The following is a 23,745-nucleotide window of genomic DNA, read 5'->3' on the forward strand; positions in this document are numbered from 1 at the left end:
AAGATTTTATTTATTTATTTGAGAGAGAGAGAGAGAGAACACGAGGTAGGGGCAGAGGGAGAGGGAGAAGCAAACTCCCTACTAAGCAGGGGCCCCGACTCAGGGCTCGATTCCAGGACCTTGAGAGATCATGACCCGGCCAAAGGCAGGCGCTTAACTGACTGAGCCACCCAGGTGCCCCTCTCCTCCACTCTTAATATAAATTTCTGGCCTGTGCTAAGGATAGTGATTTTCATACTTTAGTGCTAAGTCATAAATAGCTAGTTAACAATGTAGGTTCCTAGACATACCACATAAAATTCTGGTGCAGAAGACGGGACACTGCTCAGGAACCTGTGTTTTTTATAAGCACCCAGGTGGTTCTGAGACCACTGATCAAGAACCACACTAAGAAACACCATCAACAGTATAACTGGCAACTTCAAGGATGGGGTTTTACCTGAGGCATCTTTGGGACTCTTGTTCACGCTGAAATATAGTGACGTAGGTGTGGTGACTACAGACCCTGAGCCTCACAGCTCTGAACCTCCCTCTTCATTTGAGCTCCCGTCATGTAGCCAGGATCCTGGCTTTCATCAAAACCTGCTCTGAATAGTTAAGAGAAAGAGGATTAGAATCCAGCACAGATCAACAATTCTACAATTAAATAGAACCATAATTACAATGGAAAAATGGGCAAATGATAGGAACAGACAATTCACAAAAGAACAAATCCAAAGGTGAGTAAGCATTCATATCATCAGTGAAATAGAAATTAATAAAAGAGTAAGATCCCATTTTTCACCAAAATGGCATACATTTAAAAAGTTTGATAGTATCAAGTAATTTGCAGGAAAACTCACACTCTAATGCATTCATGGAGAAATATAAACTATGTGAGTCAGTTTAGAAAGGAAGTTGATAGTGTCTATTAAATATGTTCATATCCTAAGATGGTAAAAATTTCACTTCTTAGCATTAACCTTAGAAAAACTGGAATATAAACAAAAATAAGCATATTCATGAATGACCTTAAAATAGAAAAAATAAAAGTTACCTTTATGTCCCTAAAGGCACAAGTGTCTAAATAAATTGTGGTATAATCTTAGTAGATATTATGCAATAATAAGACAAAATAAGGTAGATCTGTACGAACTAATTTAGAGAGCTCTCCAAGACTTATCGCTGAGTGAAAAAAATCTAAAGAATACTATTCACTGTGTTAACCTGTCTCCAACATGACACCATTAATTCCTTCCCTCTGTATGCACATGCCATTACCCATCAAGAGGCTGAGCCTATTCCTGCCCTATCCTTGAATCTGACCTACTCTTAATAACTTTCTTGACCAATAAAATGTGGCAGACGATATTCTGGAAATTCTTAGATTAGGTTGTAAAAAGCTCAACAGCTTTTATCCAAAGGATACAAACACAGTGATTCTTAGGGGTACATGCACCCCAATGTTTATAGCAGCAATCTCCTCAATAGCCAAAATATGGAAAGAGCCCAGATGTCCATTGACTGATGAATGGATAAAGAACATGTGGTGTATATATATATATATATATACATATGTATATACATATATATACACAATGGGATCAAAGAGAATGAAGTCTTGCCATTTGCAACAATGTGGATGGAACTAGAGGGTATTATGCTAAGGGAAATAAGTCAATCAGAGAAAGACAAATATCATACGATTTCACTTATATGTGGAATTTAAGAAACAAAACAGATGACCACAGGGGAAGTGAAGGAAAAATAAGGCAAAAACAGAGAAGGAGACAAACCATAAGAGACTTTTAATAATAGGAAATAAACTGAGGATTGTTGGAGGGGAGGTGGGTGGGGGATGGGGTAACTGGGTGATGGACATTAAGGAGGACACTTGATGGAATGAGTATTGGGTATTATATGCACCTGATGAACCACTAAATTCTACCTCTGAAACTAATAATACACTATATGTTAATTAAATTGAATTTAAATTAAAAAAAGAAAAAGAAAACGCTCTACAGCTTCCTCCTGGGTTTATTGGAACTTGTTACAACCCTTGCTCTGGGAGAAAATCATCTGTTATGTATGAAATCTGTTTGTCCTGAGAATCTTATGTGCAGAAAGAGGAAGATTTCATCCAGCTCTGGCTATAACCCAGGCAACATATGACATGTGAGTGAAGCTGCCATTTGGGGAATTATAGTCCCAGCAGATGCCATGGACATAAGAACCAACATCCCAGACATCTATCCCCAGTCAAGCCACCCCAGCCATCCTCATCCTTTTGAGCCACCTCAGTTGAGGCCCCAGCCATGGTGGAGTAGAAATGAACGATCCTTGTTGTACCTCGCCTGAATTTCTGACCTACAGAATCATGAGCATAATAAATGTTGGTCATTTTATAACAGTTAAAAAATTATAGTGATGGTTAAGAGTGATTTTTAACTCCTTCCTTTCTTACATTTTGACTGGCACTCCACTGTAAAGAGGGGTTTTTCCTTCTCCATTATTATTCACTATTTATATATATTCAAGAACCTTATTTTATTCTATAGATTATAATCTATTACTATCATTATTTATTTTGATGCTTAAATTGTCCCAGATCTGATCAATGGGCCCCTCTCAAGCTTGTTCCTGTATCCTTTTGGCATGTTCCCATGATTTTTGAGCATTCATAATTTTTGGCATAAAATGATAGCCCCGGCTCATTTCATAGTTTCCCTGGTCCAGACTTTGTTTCTTTTCCAAGGGGCACTGGTTCCTTTTAGTGAAGATGTTATCTAGAACTCATACAGCGATTCAGCAATGTGGCAGGATATAAAATCAATGCACAGAAATCAGTTACATTCCTATACACTGACAATGTGACTGAAGAAAGAGAAATTAAGGAATCAATCCCATTTACAAATGCACCAAAACTCATAAAATACCTAGGAATAAACCTAACCAAAGAGACAAAGGATCTGTACTCAGAAAACTACAGAACACTAATGAAAGAAATTGAGGAAGACACAAAGAAATGGAAAAACATTCTATGCTCATGGATTGGAAGAAAAAATATTGTTAAAATGTCTATGCTACCCAGAGCAATCTACATATTCAATGCAATCCCTATCAAAATAACATCAATATTTTTCACAGCGCTGGCACAAATAATCCTAAAATTTGTATGGAACCAGAAAAGACGCTGAATAGCCAAAGGAATGTTGACAAAGAAAACCAAAGTTGGTGGCATCACAATCCCGGACTTCAAACTCTATCACAAAGCTGTAATCATCAAGACAGTATAGTACTGGCACAAAAACAGACACACAGATCAATGGAACAGAATAGAGAACCCAGAAACAGAATAGAATAGAGAACCTCAGCTCTATGGTCAACTAATCTTCAACAAAGCAGGAAAGAATACCCAATGGAAAAAAGACAATCTCTTCAAGACATAGTGTTGGGAAAATTGGACAGCCACATGCAGAAGAATGAAACTGGACCATTTTCTTACACCATACACAAAGATAAACTCAAAATAGATGAAAGACCTAAATGTGAGACAGGAATCCATCAAAATCCTAGAGGAGAATACAGGCAGCAACTTCTTCGACCTCGGCCACAGCAACTTTTTGTTAGACATGTCTCCAAAGGCAAGGGAAAGAAAGGCAAAAGTGAACTATTAGGACTTCATCAAGATAAAAAGCTTTTGCACAGCAAAGGAAACAGTCGACAAAACCAAAAGACAACCAGCAGAATGGGAGAAGTTATTTGCAAACGTGTTATCAGATAAAGGGCTAGTAACCAAAATCTATAAAGAACTTAGCAAACTCAACAACCAAAGAACAAATAATCCAACCAAGAAATGGGCAGAAGACATGAACAGACATTTCTCCAAAGAAGACATCCAAATGGCTAACAGACGCATGGAAAAATGCTCCACTTGGCTTCAGGGAAATACAAATCATAATGACAACACACTATCACCCCACACCAGATAGAATGACTAAAATTAACAAGACAGGGAACCATAAATGTTGGCGAGGATGTGGAGAAAGGGGAGCCCTCTTACACTACTGGTGGGAATGCAAGCTGGTACAGCCACTCTGTAAAACAGTATGGAGGTTCCTCAAGAAGTTAAAAATAGAGCTACCCTATGACCCAGCAACTGCACTACAAGGTAATTACCCTAAAAATACAAATGTAGTGATCTGAAGGGTCACTTGCACCCCAGTGTTCATAGCAGCACTGTCCACAATAGCCAAACTGTAGAAAGAGCCAAGATGTCCAAAGACAGATGAATGAATAAAGAAGATTTGGTATGTATATGCAATGGAATATTACTCAGCCATCAGAACAGATGAATACTTACATTTACATTGACGTGGATGGAACTGGAGGATATTATGCTGAGCGAAATAAGTCAATCAGAGAAAGACAATTATCCTATGGTTTCACTCAAATGTGGAATGTAAGAAACAGCACAAAGGATCATAGGGGAAGGGAAAACTGAATGGAAAGTCATCAGAGAGGGAGAAAAACCATGCAAGACTCTTCAGTATAGAAAACAAACTGAGGGTTGCCAGAGGGGAAGTGAATGCAAGGATGGGGTAATTGGGTGATGGGCATTAAGGAGGGCACATGATGTGATGAGCACTGGGTATTATACACAACTGCTGAATTATTGAACACTACATCTGAAACTAATGATGTACTATATGTTGTCTAATTGAATTTAAATAAAAATAAACAACAACAACAATAAAGTGGTGGTTATCAGAGGGGAAGGAGGTGGGGGGGATAGGTGAAATAGAAGGGGATTAAGAAGTACAAACTTCCAGTTATGAAATTAACAAGTCACAAAGATGAAAAGTACAGCATCGAGAATATAGTCAATAATAAATTTTGTAATAACTTTGTATGACGACAGACGGTAACTACACAACATGGTGAGCATTTTGTAATGTATATAATTGTCAAGTCACTATGTTGTATGCCTGAAACTAATATACATCAATTATACCTCAATTAAAAAACAAAACAAAACACAAAGTAAACAAAAAGTGTCATGCTGGTAAAAGACATATAGACCAATGGAACAGAATGGAGAGTCTAGAAATAAAGCCATGCATATATGGTCAACTAAACTTCAACAAGGGGGCCATGACACATTATAGGGAAAGTATAGTGTTATCAACAAATCATGCTGGGAAAACTGAATGTCCACATGCAAAAGGTCTAATGATATCAGACCTTTAGCTTACACCACACACAAAAATGAACTCAAAATTGATTAGACTTAAAACGCTAGACCTGAGACCGTAAAACTCCTAGAAGAAAACACAGGAGAAAATCTTGATGGCATTGTCCTGACAGTGATTTCATGGCTATGCCATCAAAAACATAGGCAACAAAAGCAAAAAATAGATAAGTGGGACTACATCAAACTAAAACATTTCTGCATAGCAAAGGAAACAATTAATGGAGTTAAAAGACAACATGTGGAATGGGGGAAATATTTGCAATACATGTATCTGATAAAATGTTAATATCTAAGACAGAGGGAATTCCTTCAACTTAGTAGCAAAAAGCAACTAGCCTGATTTTTAAAATCGGCAAATAACTTGAATAGATATTTTTCCAAAGAAGACAGAAATGGTCAACAGGTGAATGAGAAGATGTTAATGTCACTAATCATGAGGGAAATGAAAATCCAAACCATAATGAGATATTACCTCATACTTGTTAGGATGGCTATTATAAAACAACAACAACAACAAAAGATAAGTGTTATTGAGGATACAGAGAAATTGGAACTCTTGTACACTGTTGGTGGGAATGTTGAAGGTGCAGCAGCTATGGAACACAGTATGGAGTTTCCTCAAAATATTAAAAATAGAAATACCCTATGATCTAGCAATCCCACTTGTGGGTATTCATATGAAAGAATTGAAGTCAGGATCTCAAAGAACTATTTGTACTCTCACATTCATTGCAGCATTAATTACAATAGCAGAGATGTGAAAACAACCTGAAAGTATCTCAGTGGATGAATGGATAAAGAAAATGTATATATATACAATGGAATATCAGCCTTATAAAAAGGAAATTCTGTAATATGTGACAATATGGATGAATCTTAGCACAATCACATTGTGCTAAGTGAAATTAGCCAGTAACAGAAGGACAGATACTTCATTATTCCACTTATATGAAGTATCAAAATAATCAAATGCATAGAAGCAGAATGGTGGTGGTTGGGGGCTAGGGGAAGGGAGAAATAGGGGGCTGCTATTCAAAGGATATAAAGTTTCAGTTATGCAAAATGATTAAGTTCTGGAGATCTGTTGTATAACATTGTGCCTATAGTGAACAATATTGTATTGTACACTTAAACATTTGTTAAGAGGATAGGTCTCATGTTAAGTGTTCTTATTATATTAATAATAACTTTGAAAGAATGTCAACAAATCAAAAGATAAGACATGATCTCCTGAGGACTACTTTTTCTCCTAAAGCTTTGTATTCAGTCATGTTAAGGGAAGTCACCTGTTTGTCCTCTAAGGTATTAAACATAAAAATTAGGAGCAAAGAGGAGAAAAACTAATGACAAACGTTTTTCTCACTGTCATTTCTCATCTGTTGTTCTTGCTTTATTCCATTTGCTTGTTTCTGGGGAAAATCTACATCAATTTCCTTAGGGGGTACCAATAAAAGTGATTCCTGAATATTTTTTAAAGAGTAACTTTAAATGGGCCATTTTTTGTGGTCTCATTCCTGAAATAGGTCATAGTATTTTTAACGGCAACTTTAAAATCTTATCAAAGTTATCTAATATCCTATTATCAAAGTTATATAATATCCTATTTACTTTTCTGTAAAATTATTCTAAAATACTTTTTGGGGGTGCCTGGGTGGCTCAGTCGTTAAGTGTCTGCATTCGGCCCAGGGCGTGATCCCGGCATTCTGGGATCAAGCCCCAATCGGGCTCCTCTGCTAGGAGCCTGCTTCTTCCTCTCCCACTCCCCCTGCTTCCCTCTCTTGCTGGCTGTCTCTCTCTCTGTCAAATAAATTAATAAATAAAATCTTAAAAATAAAATAAAATAAAAATATTTTTGGTAGCACTCAACCCTTGTTGTGCATGAGAATTATCCACGGAGAGTTTGGTAATACACTTTGCCGACCCTTGGAGATTCTGATTCAGTGAGTCCTGGGTAGGACCCAGACACCTGCATTTATAAAAGAATTTCCCAGGTGATTCTAACATACTTCCAAGTTTAAGAACCACCATTATAATATCCAGTAGAGGCTTTTTTTGCATTTCTTCATCCCAAGTATTAGTAAAATAGAAAGTTTGTTGAACTGACCAATAGATAGATATTAAAGTAGTAAGCCAATGATAGTTTCTTGCCTTGTTTCTGACCACTATATGGAATATATATTTTCTGCATGATTTTGTCCAAAATGTATTGAAATGAATTTATTTAAAAAAAAAAAAAAAAGCTTTTGCCAAAACGGACTCTAATTGTTTCAGAGAGTTCTTTTCTTTATTTGATCAGTTTGATAGACTATGACACTGTCAATCTGGTCATCTAAATCTGCATTTCAGTTCTAATGATGCCATCTGCTTCACCCCTTGGGGCATACCTCAATTTGTACTGAGAAACTCCAGCTTTATGGTATCTATAAATCAATCTTTTTCATGTTCAAACATAGGGGATTTTTAAAAATTTATCTCTGTGTTGCTTTGAGTCAGAGGATGTAGTCTTTATGATAAAATTTAAAATTTGTTGAGACTTGACTTATGACCTGGTAAATGTTTTCCCTATGCTTGAAACACTATTTTCTGTTAGCTGTTGATTGCTACATTTCATATATGAGATCAAGTTTGTTTGTTTTTTGCTAGTTGTTCATATTTTCTATATACTTTTTATCAGTTTAAATCTGTTATTATCACAACTGTAATTACAAGTGTAACCTTTTATCTTTATACTTCAGTCAATATTACTTCAAGTCTTCATTTTTTAGGTGTACATAAATTTAAAATTGTTAAATCTTCCCATTCAATTGTCATTTATCATATGTAGTAACAATCTTTAGATATAACTATTCTTTCTGTCTTAACATCTATTGGTTGTTGTTGCCTGAGATGTCTTTTCTCATATTTTTTACTATGAATATCCTCATGCTTTATGCATGTCTTTTGTAAACAGCATAGAAGTATATACTATATTTTTATCCAATTTACTTATGCTTCTTTTTTGATTAGAGAATTTAATTCATGCACATTTATTGTGATTACTGATATATTTAATACTTGTCATCATAATGCTTTTCATATGTTTTGCTTTTAATGACATTTTTATAATACTGTTTTTGCCTTCCTCACCTATTTCCAAACTTCCTTTAAGTTGATTATGTTTTCTCTAAACCATTCTAATTCCTTCTCCTATATATATGGCATTCATTATTAAAAATATCTTCTACTTGGGTGCCTGGGTGGCTCAAATGATTAAGTGTCTGCCTTCGGCACAGGGCATGACCTCTGGGTCCTGGGACTGAGCCCCACATCGAGCCTCACATAAGGCTCCCAACTCAGTGGTGAGTCTTCTTCTCCCTCTCCCTCTGCCTCTCCTCCTGCTCATGCTCTTTCTCTCTCTGTCTCAAATGAACAAAAAAAACTTTAAAAAATATATATTTTAGTGAAATATAATTAAAAGGCACCCATATCATAAGCTCAGTGAATTTCCACATTTTGCCAACAGTCACCACTTGCCCTTCTCCAAGAATAACAATTATTCTGACTTCTAACACCATAGATTTTATATTTATTACATATATATATTATGTATATAAAAGATATACATACATAAATGTCTCTTAAACATTAAAAAAATGTTCAACTTCACTCATAATATGAGAAATTAAAATCACAGTAAGATACCATTTCTCACATCAAATAAGCAGAAATTTTAAAATCTTGGCAACGTATTCTATGTGGGTAACAGGAACTTTTATATATTACTGACAAGAATGAAAATTGGTATAAAACTTACAGAGGCATATTTGGCAATACATAACAAAACTACATAAACTCTGATCTTTTAACTTAGAAATTCCACTTCTAGACATTTACCCAGAAAATATATCTCTAACTATATGAAAATAAACATACAAAAATTTATTCATTGAAGAAATTTTTTTCAACTGCACAATATTGTAAACAATATGTGTCCATCTACAGGAAATTGGTTAAATAAACTATGGCATATTTATACAATGAAGTTATCTGGAAGTTTACAAGAGAAAGATATCAGGCTGATATGGAGTGATATGCATAATATATAGTTTAGTGAAAAAAGCAAATTAAAAATTGCATGTAGCATATAGTATGTTGTCTTTTGTGTAGGAAAGGAGATACAAGAAAATATACAAGCATCTGTTTATTTTTGCAACCCCCCCAAAAAAAAACCCAAAACACAGAAAGGAAAAGCTCAGAAGCCAGTAAGATTGGCTATCTACTGGGAATTAGTAGAAACGAAGGATTAGGGATGAGGGAGTGAATCCTCTCTATGTATAATTTTTCATACAGTTTTGAGTTTCCTAATCATGCTAATATTTTACATACTCAAATTAAACCCACAAAGTAAAGTTAGGTGTAAGAATGAGGGGAATCTAAAATGGAATATAAATATAAACAAGTGAAACTAAGTATTACAATTGAAGATAATACAGCCATGTTGAAGGTGGGAAGCAATGAGACCAAGTAACTTTTAGATACAATATTTTGAAAATTTAACCTTAGAATAAAGACTGAAGGAACTGTACACAAATATTGAACTTTAGTCAATAGGATTGTTTACTGCAATGTTGCAGGTTAGCAATGTGTTACTATTTTATGTGTTCTTAAGGATTGGGCAAATAAATACAGATCTTTCTTGGTTTCCATAATCCCAGATCAGGGTTATTCCTGATAAACCCACTGTAAGTTGAAAATACTATAAGCCAAAAATGTATTTAATACATCTAATCTTCCCAGCATTATAGGTTAGCTTAGCCTAACTCAAACATGCTCCTAACACTTATATTAGCCTGCCATTGGGCAAAATCATCTAACATAAGGCCTATTTTATAATAAAATGTTGAATATCTCATGTAACTTATTGAATAATGTACTGAAAGTGAAAAAGCAGAATGTCGTATAGGTACACATTCGTTGTTAATGTGATTGTGATTTGCTGCTGTGTAAATGTGATAAATCACCTTGTGATTCTGTTGTTGACTGGGAACTGTAGCTGGCTGCCACTGCCCAGCATCATAAAAGAGTATCACACAGCATATCTATAGCCCAGGAAAAGATCAAAATTCAAATTTAAAGTACAGTTTCTATTGAATGCATATTACTTTTGGACCATTATGAAGTAAAAAAAAAAATTGTTATTCCAATCCATGAGCATGGAATGTCTTTTCCATTTCTTTGTGTTATCTTCAATTTCTTTCATCAATGTTTTATAGTTTTCAGAGTACAGATCTTTTACCTTTTTGGTTAGGTTTATTCCTAGATATCTTATAGTTTTCAGTGCAATTGTAAATGAGATTGTTTTCTTATTTTCTCTTTCTGTTGCTTCATTATTACTGTATAGAAATGCAACAGATCTCTGTGCATTGATTTTTGTATCCTGCAATCTTACTCAATTCATTTATCAGTTCTACTAGTTTTTTGGTGGAGTATACAGGGTTTTCAATATATAGTATCATGATACCTGCAAATAGAGAAAGTTTTACTTTTTCCTAACCAATTTGGATGCCTTTTATTTCTTTTTTTTTATTTGATTTCTGTGGCTAGGATTTCTGGTATTATATTGAATAAAAGTGGTAAGAGTGGAAATCCTTGCCTTGTTCCTGACCTTAGGGGAAAAGCTCTCAGTTTTTCCCCATTGAGTATGATGTTAGCTTTTTAAATTTTTTCAATAAAACTCATCCTCAAAAAAATGAGGAAGGTAGATATGTATGACAGCTCTGGAACCAGAAAACCATCAGTGGAGACTATTTAGGATTTAAAGAGAAGTCTGTACTTTCCTCTTTTTAAGGGATGTTTAATCTGCTCTAGGCAAGAGAGTTTACCGGTTAATAGTGTGAGCCCTGGAATTAAGTCATAACTGAATTCCAAATCTGGATTCTTCACAGACCTACTGTCAATGTTTTGAACACAAAAACTTTGATCTTTTTACTACTGTATTCCTTGTCCACAGAAGAGTGTTTATCAAATAGTAGGCATTCCACAAATACTTGGGAATAAATTCATGAAACTTGAATAACTTAAGTGTGTTTACTCATCTGTAAAATTATACTTGACCTATCTCAGCGGACTGTTGTGAAGATTAAATGAAATGAATGTTTAATACCTCACCTGCCAAGGTGAATACTCAGAGAATATGCTAATTATTAATATTTTTCCTGTTTTGTAAGATATATTTGGCTAGTTTATAATGTTTTTCCTTTGTAAAGTGACAGTATTTCAGTATCCTTAAAATTGGATATAAAATCTCATCATATAATTCTATTACTTTTAAATATTTCTACATAAATCAGGAATCACATATGTGAAATAATGAACCTTATGAGCTTTGACTCTCCTTTTTAAGATTTATTTTATTTATTTGGAGGGGGGGCAAAGGGAGAGGGAGAGAAAGAAGCTGAGCATGGAGCCTGATGTGGGACTTGGTGCAGATCCCAATAGTGACCCTGGTGGGGAGCTCAATTGGGAGTTCGATGGGGAGCTTGATGGGGAGCTCAATGTGGGGCTCAATCTCATGACCCTGAGATTACGACATGAGCTGAAACCAAGAGTTGGACACTTAACCATCTGAGCCACCCAGGCACCCTAAGCTTTGACTCTTTTTGACAAATTTTCATGATCTATAAAAATCGTTCAATCCATGATTGGTGCAATTGAACTGAATGTCTGTCAAAATTGGAGGCAAGTGTGTGATATCCATTATGCTTCCAAAATCCCTCCAGTAAACAAGTGCCAGAATTAGCACAAAGTAGAAAGCAAATTATGGAAATATATGTGTTTGGCAGGTGGGAATAGGAATTACTATAATGATTTTTTTTTACCATATGCTTCTATAATTGTGCAAATGTTACATATTTGAATATGAGTTCCTAGTTATATCTGACAGATATAACTACTCTGAATGTAAGAGCCATTAATTATGACATTTTTATCAAACTGAAACAAAATTTCTGTACACTTTCCATCAGAAGGCATCTTTTAAATATACATTGGTGTTGCATATGATTATATTTGAGATTCCTTAGCTAGAGAGAAAACATTCAGTTCATACAACTGAATGTGAATTGCCTTGAAAAACTCTGTTGAAAATCTATATATGGAGCATACACGAAATACACAAATTAACAGAGTTCTGAAATGTGTTATTTTCACATTTGGATGTGAAACAAAGAGTACACAAATACTAAATTAATTTAGAATAATAAGATATAAATATTCACGTGTATTTAGACACTATCACTGTTAAAATTGCACAAAGATGCATTTAAAATTTTTAGATAAAGCTACATACGATTAAACCTTATAATAAATGAATTTTAGATGTTTTCATTTAATTGCCTCATATTAATCGCCTCTTGCTAATTACAAATTTCCAGTGTTAAGCTTGAGATAAGTTAAATTCCCTACTTTGGCAATGTTGGATGAGAAATTTGGCCATGAGGATGAAAGGTGTTAGGAAAAGTCAAATTGAACACATCTGTCTACTTTCCCCACATCCTTATATTCCATTAAAAACAGCAGGAAAGGATTTGTAATGGTAAAAAACAGCAACAATGGGGAAATGAAAAGGAAAAAACACCAATCAAACTTTAAAATACAGAAAGCAAATAGACCCAGAAATGACTTAGCCAACCTGATGTTTTATTAAAAACCTGTAGAAAAAGTTGAAAACCAACTCTGTTTGTATCATAGAATATTTCTTGTATACTCCCAATTTTGTAGTAATTATAGCACCTTGTTGTGATTTTTACTTTCTTATCTCCTTTACTGAACCCTGAGCCCCATGACATAGAAAATATGGTTTAATTTTCTTTGTATATCAGTGTCTAGTCACTGCTAGTTGACACAAAGTAAGTGCTCAATACATATTTATGGACCTAATGAATACATACTCATTTTATTGTAATAAATAAATATTCATGTAATTGCAGCCCGTTGCCCATTAAATGCATCCTGTAAACTATAAGTTAACTACTCTAAGCTCATAGACTATATGTTCGAGGGTAGATTTGAATCAATAGTTTCACTGCAAAAGTCTAATTTCCAAAGACTGCAATAACACTTCTGGTGAGCATCCCTTAGCAAAAGATAGGCAGTCTATAAGTTGTTAAATGAAAGTTCCTTGTTCTGTTTTGTTTTCTTTTGTTTGGGGGATGGGGAGGAGGGGCAAAGGAAGAGGGAGAGAGAGAGTCAAGCAGGCTCCACGCCGAGCACAGAGTCTCGCACAGGGCTCAATCTCACGATCCTGAGATCGTGACCTGAGCCGAAATCAAGAGTTGGACCCTCAACCGACTAAGCCACCCAGGTGCCTGAAAGTTCCTTGTTTTAAATAGCACATGGAAGAAAAGTGAAATAACCAACATAATAAAACAAAGAAGAACTAGGAAAGATACAATAAAGTAGAAGAGAGATATAATAAGGTGGAGCTCATTAACATTATAAAGACTATTAACACTTTTCCAGGATTTTCCTTTTTTTTGGGGGGGGGTCAAAACAAACGAAAGAAAGAAAGAAAGAAAGAAAGAAAGAAAGAAAGAAAGAAAGAAAGAAAGAAAGAAAGAAAGAAAGAAAAAGAAAGAAAGAAAAAGAAAAAAAGAAAAGCACAGATTTTAATATACGAGGCATTTCAGGGCACTAAAATTTAGAAGAAAATAGTTGTTTAGTGAATTTAAGAGAAAAATGGACCATGCCAAATGCAATTGTTGAAGATAGTTCCTACAGTTGGATCAAGAAAATTTCTTGATCAGAAAAACTAATTTTTTTCTCTCAGAAAATGGCAAGTGAATTTCTGAGAACAGATATCAGTCCATGCTGGAAAGAGATACTGTTTTTTTTTTTCCCTCAAATAACATGAAATAGGTAGACAAAGATTGTATTTGCCACAGAACTTGAAGTTCTTTGTTTTGTCTGTCTTTTCCTTACTACTAATGAACAGGCTTTGTAGTTCTCTAATGTCAATCCTATTACTTGTTCAGAGCTATTTCTGCAAGGGTCATCAATATTCAAGGATCTTAAATCTGAGCTTAAACCTGTTCAAGTTCGAGTGGAGTTCAGTAAACAGGCTTTTCATCCACTGAACATAACCAAGGATACCAGGCACAGAGAACCGAACTGTGAGTCTGCAGGTAGTCTTCTTGATATAATTTCTAAAATTCTACCATAGGGGAAAGAATAATGATTTCACTGCTCATGTATATGGTGTGTTGTTTTGAAATATTTCAAATTAACACTAAATAATGACTTATCTAACTATAAAGACAAGTTCTGGTATCTTTCCCTCTTAAAGAGATTTGCACTAGTCATCTTCACTAATGTAAATTCAGAGTAAAAACATAATTTTGAGTCTGATATTCTAGGCAATTAAAATAAAACCGTGAATAGGGAATTAATTGTGAAATTTAAAATTCTTCAGTTCTCCCTTTGAGTGAAGAGAGAATTGAAGGAAAGAAAGGATGATTCCTTGCACTTTGTATTTGAAGATTTGACTTCAAAGCTATGAAAGGAGTATTACATTCAATGCTAAAGTACTCTCAGACTTGGAACCAGGCACTTAACCAGTTGTGTGTTCTAGGTTTGTTGTTGTTGTTTTAATATTACACTTTGGGTGTTTTTTGGGGAGGGAGTGTTTTTTTTTTTTTTTTTTTTTTTTTTTATCTTGAAAGTGGGGATAATAATGTCTGTTTCAGGTTACTTCAAAAATTTAATGGCACAGAAATAATGTTTTTAAAAGAAAAGTACAGGGAGTTTGCTGATAATAAATTAAATGAAATTTTTCTTTTAATTGATTTTATTTTTCTTCTATTTTGCCTCACTGTGGAGGTTATTATGGTTACTAATAAACTTTACAGTTTGCATCATGAAAATGAATGAAGTAAAATTTTCCCACTATTTTTCCATGAAATATTTTTATTAACTACAAAAATAGCTTTTCACGACAGCATCCATTTTAAATTATATGTATTTTTGGTCATTATACATGCTACTTAGAATCACCTAACATTAAAGCTAGAAAAAATTTGATGAGATCACCTAAATCATCATGGCAATATTTTGCCTAAATATTCTGTTTATAAACTGCATTTGACATTATACAAGTTGCCAAAATATATATGAACCATTTATTAAAATGTCTATAATGAAATTATAATAGTTGCTAAAATAAGTGTATTTACAAGATACAAAGATATTCAAAACAAGATATCTGCTCTGAATTTCCAGCAAGATTCTGACATTTCTATTTGCTTCAAAACAATTTAGAAAATGTCTGTATGTAGTAACAGTAAACCTGAATATGTTAATGTTTTTTTCTTTTATTAGGAGCAAGAATTCAGTTATACTTTGGAAGCTTATATTTTCCCAGAATATTTGTAACTGATGATACTGGTAGACAAATAGAAGACTGCCATCTGTTATGCCTTCCTGACATACAAATCATTTAAAAGGCTCCTAACATCTTCCACCTGTCCAGTCTCAGTTGTTGAAAAAAGCAAAACTATTTGAGAAGAGTAGGAGCCAAGAAAACATTATATATGCTCTGCAGTGTCTTATATCAAAGTTTCTATCACAGTTTTTCTATCCAAGTTGTTATGGACTTTAGATGCTAGGGTGGGTAAAGGTAATAAAGGGATGTTTTCAACAGTATCAAGGGGTGTGTTTTATATGTAAAAGCAAGAAAACTAACATTTGCTTAATGTCAACCAATTGATCCGCATTAATTTGTTACAGCCATGGTGTGTCCTCTAATCCATTCATAATTCTGGGGATTTATTTTCAAAGAAAACTCTCATGATGATAAAAACATATATATATAAATTGACCTACCTCAAAATTAACAACTAAATGTGGCAACAAAAATCCTGAATGTTGTAACTGTCTCTGCAAATTCCTCCTCCAACAACTGAAATTGAGAAAATATATGTAAACCATTATGACATAAATACTAAATGGAAATTCAAATTTAAATTACCACCTGCCATTTCTCACTTATGCACATATTTTCAGAAAACCTTCTTACTATCGTTTTCAAGTAGTTTAATGTACATTTTATTAGTCTTTATTTCATGACTCCAAATTAATTACCCCTTTAGTAATCAATCTCCCCATTCTTAAATGCCTTGTGGCAAACAGACCTTACTAGAAGCAAATCAAAGTATTATGATAAAGGACCTTAGTCAGAAATGAGATAGGAGAATAGAAAACAATTTTGAGGTAAATGTACAATATATGTGTGACCATGTACACACACCCATATATATACACACAGAGATATTCTTTCCATGGAAGAGAGGCATAAGCAGTGCATATATGCATGAATTCCTAAATAAAATTTATATTAATTTGACTATATCTATTGTTAATTTTAAATATTTTATTTGAGTATTTTAAATTTTAAATTATTTACTAATTATCATTTTTACTCAACGTCTATTAAGTTTCTACAACTAAATACTATATATTTTACATAATACATTTCATACCATTTAATTCTCACACAGTCTTTTGAAGTAGACACTATTATTACTCCAATTTTACAAATAAGAAAACTAAAGCACAGAGAGTTTTTGAGATTTGCTCAAGGTCACACAGCCAATAACCGGCAGAGCTAGATTTGAACCCAAGTGTTTATGTGTTAATCATTATGCTATAATGTCACCTGGAAGCATTGTAATGCATGGTTCCTGCCCACAAGAAGCTTAGCTACTCCTTGGAGGAGAAGACATACATAAATAAATCAACTGGAGAGTAATTCAAGAAATTAACTGATCTAGTATGAGGTATAAAATTCCCTCTACATTGATGTTGAACCTAAGACCATATGTCACTCTTATTAAAAATCTCCAGTTCTCAAAATCAATAAATGAAATAAAGGAGTGGGATAGAGAAAGAAGAAATTATGGTGTGGGTGAAATCATTGGAGCTGTCTTTATGATTTAAGAGGTAATGGAGGTCTCTACAAAACTAGTAATAACTCCTATGATCTGACATGGTGCTGTCAGACCTATTTGATGTGAAATTCCCACCACTTTTTTTAATAATAAGGGAAAAGCAGAACTGTTTTCTCCAGGAGTCCAATATGACATTGAGGAAGATACTCATGGCAAGGGTTAAAACATCTGACATCAATATATTAGCACTGGTGAGAACATTAGCCTGGCTTAGTTGATCAGATTAGTTCATGGTCACCTTGGAAAGCACAGGAGAGCACAGAGCTAAGGAGATGTATAGTTAGAGGTAGAAAAGGGTAGGACATGAAGCCCTGCAAAACTGAGCAGCATACAGTGTGATACCCTTAATAAGGGTTGAGACACAGAATCTTGGTTTCTATCAAAGTCAGTCAGTTAGAGAGAGACAAATACCATATGATTTCACTCATATGTGGAATTTAAGAAACAAAACAACCATAAGGGAAAAAAGAGAGAGGCAAACCGAGAGATGGACTCTTTATTTTTTTTAAGATTTTTTTTTTTTTTAGAGAGAGAGAGAGTGTCTGTGCATGCACGCGGGGGATAGGGGGGCAAAGAGAGAGGGAAAGAGAGAGAATCTTCAGCAGGTTCCATGCCCAGTGCAGAGCCCAGTGAGGGGCTCGATCTCACAACCCTGAAACCCTGACCTGAGCCACAATCAAGAGATGTTTAACCAACTGAGCCACCCAGGTGCTCTGGAAAATGAATTTCTGCCTCAAAAGTCTATAGTATTTTGTTATAACAGCCTGAGAGCACTAAGATGCCAGGAAGCTATGTTTGCATGTGATTTTTGACAAATGGAAAAGTGGCAGACAGTTTGAAAGACTGAAGTGTTAGTTTTCTAATACATGCCACACATTGAGAAAATTTTCATACAAAACTTGGGCTACATAATAACAGAAACAAACAGACTTAATTTTAGAAATTGATCTTAAAGACTGCGGAAGCCATAGAACTGTTGCTTCAATTCCATTTAAGAATTCAAATGCCATTCTTTGGAGTATATAATTAATATTTAAGTGGTTTCTATGAGTCCATGAGTGAAATATCTTACTTTGCTGCACAAATCTCCATACAAAGCTAAGTAAAATGTTTCCATAATTTTGCATTTTTAGTTTCAGTTTGATACATAATTGACACATTATTGAATATAAACAATGCAGAGACATAGGACTGATGATAATTTCTCAATCCACATGTATGACTGTCAAGATCTAAGAGTAGACAAAGCCATTTTGTCTTTTGTATCGACTTTCCATAGTATCAGTCATTTAGAATCTATTCAGATAACTAGAAATAAACAGACTCTTCTATTACATTCAGTATAAACTAATGAGTTTTAATCTAAAACAGAATTAGAACCTAGATTCTAAATTAGAACCTAATTCTAAATTAGAATTTAGAACCACAGAAATTTATAATTCAAATAATTACTATCTCAAGGACTTTGGGGACATGGTGCCTTATTGATCTGTTATTTTTCATATTCTCATCTTGGTTTTAATGCTTATACAAAAAAATTAGGTTGGTTTATTTGATTAATTTATTCATTCATTTTACTGAGGTGATGACAGAGTAGAAAAAATAAGGATTTTTGAGATTTGAGAGTCAGAGAAATCCAGATTTGAACCCTGGCTCTGTCTACTCCATAGTAGCTCTGTAAGCTTTGGCAAGTCACTGAATCTCCTGGAGCCTGAGAATCCATGTCTGAAAAATGAAGATGCTAATTTTGTGAGAATTACTAATAGTATAGTACCTAGCACACAGTAGGTTCTTTAAAAATGGCTGCTGTCATTTATGGAGCAGTTACAACATGTGAAATAACTATAAGAAGACAAAGATAAGTAAAAACTTGTTTCTGTCCTCAGAAAAACAGTAGTGGGGGAAAAGGAATGTAAAAATAATTCCTATAAAATTGTTGTGGGTGCTAGGAAAGAAGTCAGTCTAGGGCACAGTGATGAGATGACCCCAACCTTCGCAAATCTACCAGTAAACTACAACAGTTAGAATTGAAAGCAAAGCTCTTCTTCAGAGCACTGAGAATGTACAAGTCAATTTTAAACTAGACATTCTGATTAGATCAGCTCAACATATTTAAGATAATTAACAGTTGTCATCATCACAGTACCATGTGAACAAGGATAATAATGATAATGAAATATTTTAGGGGTGGATTTGGGGTTTTTAAAGAGTATTTTTAAAACTAATGTTTAAGAATTAGTCTAATGTTAGTAATGAATCATGGAACTTTACCTTGAAAACTAGGGATGTACTGTATGGTGACTAACATAAAATTTAAAAAAACTATTAAAAATAAATAAATAGTCAATCCTTTAAAAAAAAGAATTAGTCTAATGTTAATGTAGTTAACTAATATTGTTAATGTAATTAATTAATGTTTTGTTATGACTAATGTTAAACTAATGTTTAAGAATTTTACTCACTTCCTTTCTATTCTAGATCATCACTATTATGTGTGAAACAGAAACTACAAGTAGAATCATTTAAAATTGTCTCTTTTATTTCTTAGTAATTAAAAACCATGGCTGGGAGGTGTTAGAGTTTTAAGGGCAAAGTTTGAGAAATGTTATCCCATCTCAGCCATTATTTTGAATTACTATTAAAACCCAACACTAAGAGGAAAATAAAAACCTAACCTGGTAGAATTATATATCTTTTTATTTTTTAAACTATATGTCTCATCAACTTTAACTTATCACTTTTGCTTTTGAAGAGTTTTTTAAATGCAAGGTATTATGTCAAAATCATCTAAATATAATTTTTACTTAACACAGATCTTATTAACTGAGACAGTGTTATCACTGTCTAAAATCAAGAAGGAGCAACAACACAGATTTTTATAATATATAAGATGGATAACACAACTGCTGAACCACAGTAAATCTTGGTGGAGCTTTCTGTTTTCTTTCCCTTCTTTATCACCAATTTCCAAGCACATACAAATGTGTTGACTATCACCCAAGTTTTTAATAATCCTATCATTATTTTTAAATCCTTTAACCTAAAGCAGACATGGAATTTTTTAACCACTAATAATACCATTGCAAACCAAACATTGATCATATTTTTTAAATGACTGTTAACACTATATGTACAAGCATAAAAGATATATTTTTTGTTTTATTTTACAGACTCACATAGCACATAGGATTTACCATGTGTCTGGATCTAAGCACGTTCCAAATACTAATTCAATTAATTTTAGGATACTAATGCTAATTTTTTAAAAGATAAATTATTTGAGAAAATCCAGAAACACCATAGTGAGGTGATGACGGGATATTAACAGATCAAAAACATCAATAGCTAATTATACTCAACTTGTGTCTTCCTCTGTGGAATCTTCAAGCAGTGCCAGCAAATATGCCTCATGTTTCAATATGTATCTTCCAATTTATTTTTCTGTTGACTGGTTCCCCTAATAGTAAACAGTAGTAAATTTCACCAGTCTTTTTACCCTAACTCAAATGAAGGCATTAGGTAAAGATGGACTCTGTTTTTCACTAAATAGACAACCCAGCTGACTTAAGTCTTAGTATTTGTGAGTGTCATACTGGAAGAGTTTTGTTCTTCATGTAATTCAGAGCCCAAGAAAAAGCCTGGCACATAGTCTATTCTTAAGATATATTAACTGAATCAATGAATCATGTTTTTTCCAAGTAATGGGAATGTCTTTTCAGTGAAGGGATTCTTCGAAATTGGCAAAAGTCTTTTTGAAAAAATGGATTTTTTTTTCTACTAGATTGCTAACTAGGGTGGCAACATGCAAGCCCAGAAGCAAGCTATGCTTCTTTTTCTTCAACATTTGAAATAAAATTATTTTTAGATATTCTTAATGTACTTATTGTGTATTTATTATATTTATTGTGAATAGTAGGTACTGCAAAATAACTCTCTACAATTGCAAAAAAAAAAAAAAGGTGGCTTTTGTCTCTACTGGTCTGGGGACTAAATAGCTACTGAGTTATCAAAAAGTTTCCATTACTTTGTTCTGTAGTGTTCTTTTGAAGCAAACTAATAATATTCATTTTTCTTAGATACAAAAATTATTTTTAAGTAATTGCAATAATTAAGTAAGTAGCTTCTTTTTTTTTAAATATAATGGTGTTTATTTATTTTAAATTAAGCTCTACACCCAATGTGGAGCTTGAACTCATGACCGTGAGATCAAGAGTCGCATGCTTGGGGCACCTGAGTGGCAGAGCTGGTTAAGTGTCTGACTCTTGGTTTCAACTCAGGTCATGATCTCAGGGTTGTGATCTCAGGGTCATGAGATCAAGCCCCATGTTGGGCTCCATGCTCAGCGCAAAGTCTCTTTAAGACTCTCTCTCCCTTTCCCCCTTCCTTCCCCTCACAAAAAAGAAAGAGCTGCATGGTCTAATGACTGAGCCAGGCAGGCACCCCTTAAGTAGCTTCTTTTTTAAAGATTTTATTTATTTGAGCAAGAAAGTAAGTGAGAGAGACAGCATGAGCAGAGGGAGGAGCAGAGGGTGAGGGAGAAGCAGACTTCCTGCTGAGCAGGGACCCCTGATGATGCAGGGCTGGATCCCAGAGCCCCGGGACCATGGTCTGAGCTGAAGGCAGATGCCCAACCAACTGAGCCACCCAGGTGCCCCTTAAGTAGCTTGTTTTATCCAATATTTACTTATTTCTATTTTCCCTTATTTTCATTTTCCTTTATTCTTTTTCATTACTAAATCCAGTCAACTTTAATATTCTTTATTACTAGTTACATAAATGTTGTGTAATAAACTGGTATTCCCTTGACAGCTTTTTTTTTAATGGCTCGAACCATTTATTTTGTTTATATTCCCTCTTTCACATGAACCTGAGAAAGATAAATGATTTAAAATCTATATCCACAGTCTTCAAGAGCTTTCGACAGTCTTTTCTTAAAAGACTTTTCTAGTTCAAGTGGGTAAAATCAAATTGGCAAAGATCTTTTACAACCAGTGATTCTGAGTAGGGACTACAGTGATGGAATCAATAAAATTATGAGACTATAAAATTATGCTGGGACCTGATGTCAAAGCAAAAAAGGAATCAAGACAAAGAATTCTGCTTTACTGTTCCATGCCTTGGGAAAGCACCAAACGAGCCAAGTCCAAGCATAAATCAATAAAAAACTAAGATGGGAATAAAAACGTAAGTTGGACGACATCATCATCTAAAACTGACTTTGAAACAAAGAGGCAAAGGGGAGAAGGTAGAGGAAGAAGAGTAAAAAGATGGTGTATCCATTGTTAGTATATTCTCCCTGACCTGGAAATTTCAAGAAAATCACAACTATATAGACCCCTTAGGGAATGCGTTAGTATGTATAATAATAGAGTTTTCCAGATGATGGAAAGATAATTAAGTAAACAAGTTAGATTTATGTGAACGAAGAATAAATAGGTTCTGTATCATGGCATCAAGGAGTTTCCTATGAATAAAATTCCATGTACTTTTGGTAGATATTGTATCATATTTTAGTCAAAATTCTAGGTATAGTTACTAATTGTTATTTGCTTGGTGGGTAACATCACCAAAACTTGCTTTATGGTATGGAGAGATGTTCTAGTGTTAGTTTGTGAATAGTATTGTTCCTTAGATCATTATTCTTTAATCCCAATTCAGAAGTAGGATTTATCAAACCTTATTGACAAAAATAACTCTATTACAGTATGTTAACTTTCATAAGAGTGTAATGACTTAAGATTTAGCTCTAAAATTAAATCTAGGTTCAAATCCTTGCTCTACCACTTACTATGTAAAAATGGACAGATAACTTAAACTCTCTGTCCTTCAGCTTCCTCAGTTGTAAAATGGCATTAACATTGTCCCCTGCCACATATGGCTATGTGAGAATTAAATGATTTTTGACACATAAAGTAATTGGTACAATGTGTGGCACAAAATAAGTATTCGTAGTAAGTATATAATTATTATTAATTTTTAAAATTGTGTTTTATAACATATTGGTATATAATTGTATGATATTTGGTAACAAAATAAAAAATAAGTAGTAAATAATGTTCACTAAGTACATAGACTTAAACTGAAGGCTTTCTTTCCCTTAATAATTTTTTATTATGTTATGTTAGTCACCATACAGTATATCCTTAGTTTTTGATGTAGTGTTCCATGGTTCATTATTAACACCCAGTGCACCATGCAATATGTGCCCTCCTTAATACTCATCACCGGCCTATCCCAGTCCCCCACCCCCTCCCCTCTGAAGCCCTCAGTTTGTTTCCCAGAGTCCATAGTCTCTCATGGTTCATTTCCCCTTCTGTTTACCCCCCCTTCATTCTTCCCTTCCTTCTCCTACTGATCTTCCTGCTATTTCTTATGTTCCATAAATGAGTGAAACCATATGATAATTGTCTTTCTCTTAAACTGAAGGCTTTTTAAGTAAAAACAAACTACAAATTATGTAAATTTCTTTAGGTCAAAATATCTTTAATAATGCAAACATTAAATTAATGTCCTTTTATGAGGAGACAGAAA

The 23,745-nt window shown here is 34.0% G+C and overlaps 1 long non-coding RNA gene across 1 annotated transcript in view; it reads right to left on the reverse strand.

Annotated features, from left to right (window-relative positions):
• Positions 1–343: 343 nt before the first annotated feature.
• LOC113262759 (uncharacterized) overlaps positions 344–23,745 on the reverse strand; it is a 46,244-nt gene continuing 22,842 nt past the window's right edge. Inside the window, exons 3-4 of the long non-coding RNA XR_003318916.3 lie at positions 16,091–16,166; positions 344–587 (exon numbers count right to left, since the gene is read on the reverse strand). This is a non-coding gene — a long non-coding RNA (uncharacterized LOC113262759). The remainder of the gene's footprint in view (positions 588–16,090; positions 16,167–23,745) is intronic.

The sequence above is a fragment of the Ursus arctos genome, unplaced genomic scaffold, assembly GCF_023065955.2.
Source record: "Ursus arctos isolate Adak ecotype North America unplaced genomic scaffold, UrsArc2.0 scaffold_2, whole genome shotgun sequence".
NCBI classification, from domain to species: Eukaryota; Metazoa; Chordata; class Mammalia; order Carnivora; family Ursidae; genus Ursus; species Ursus arctos.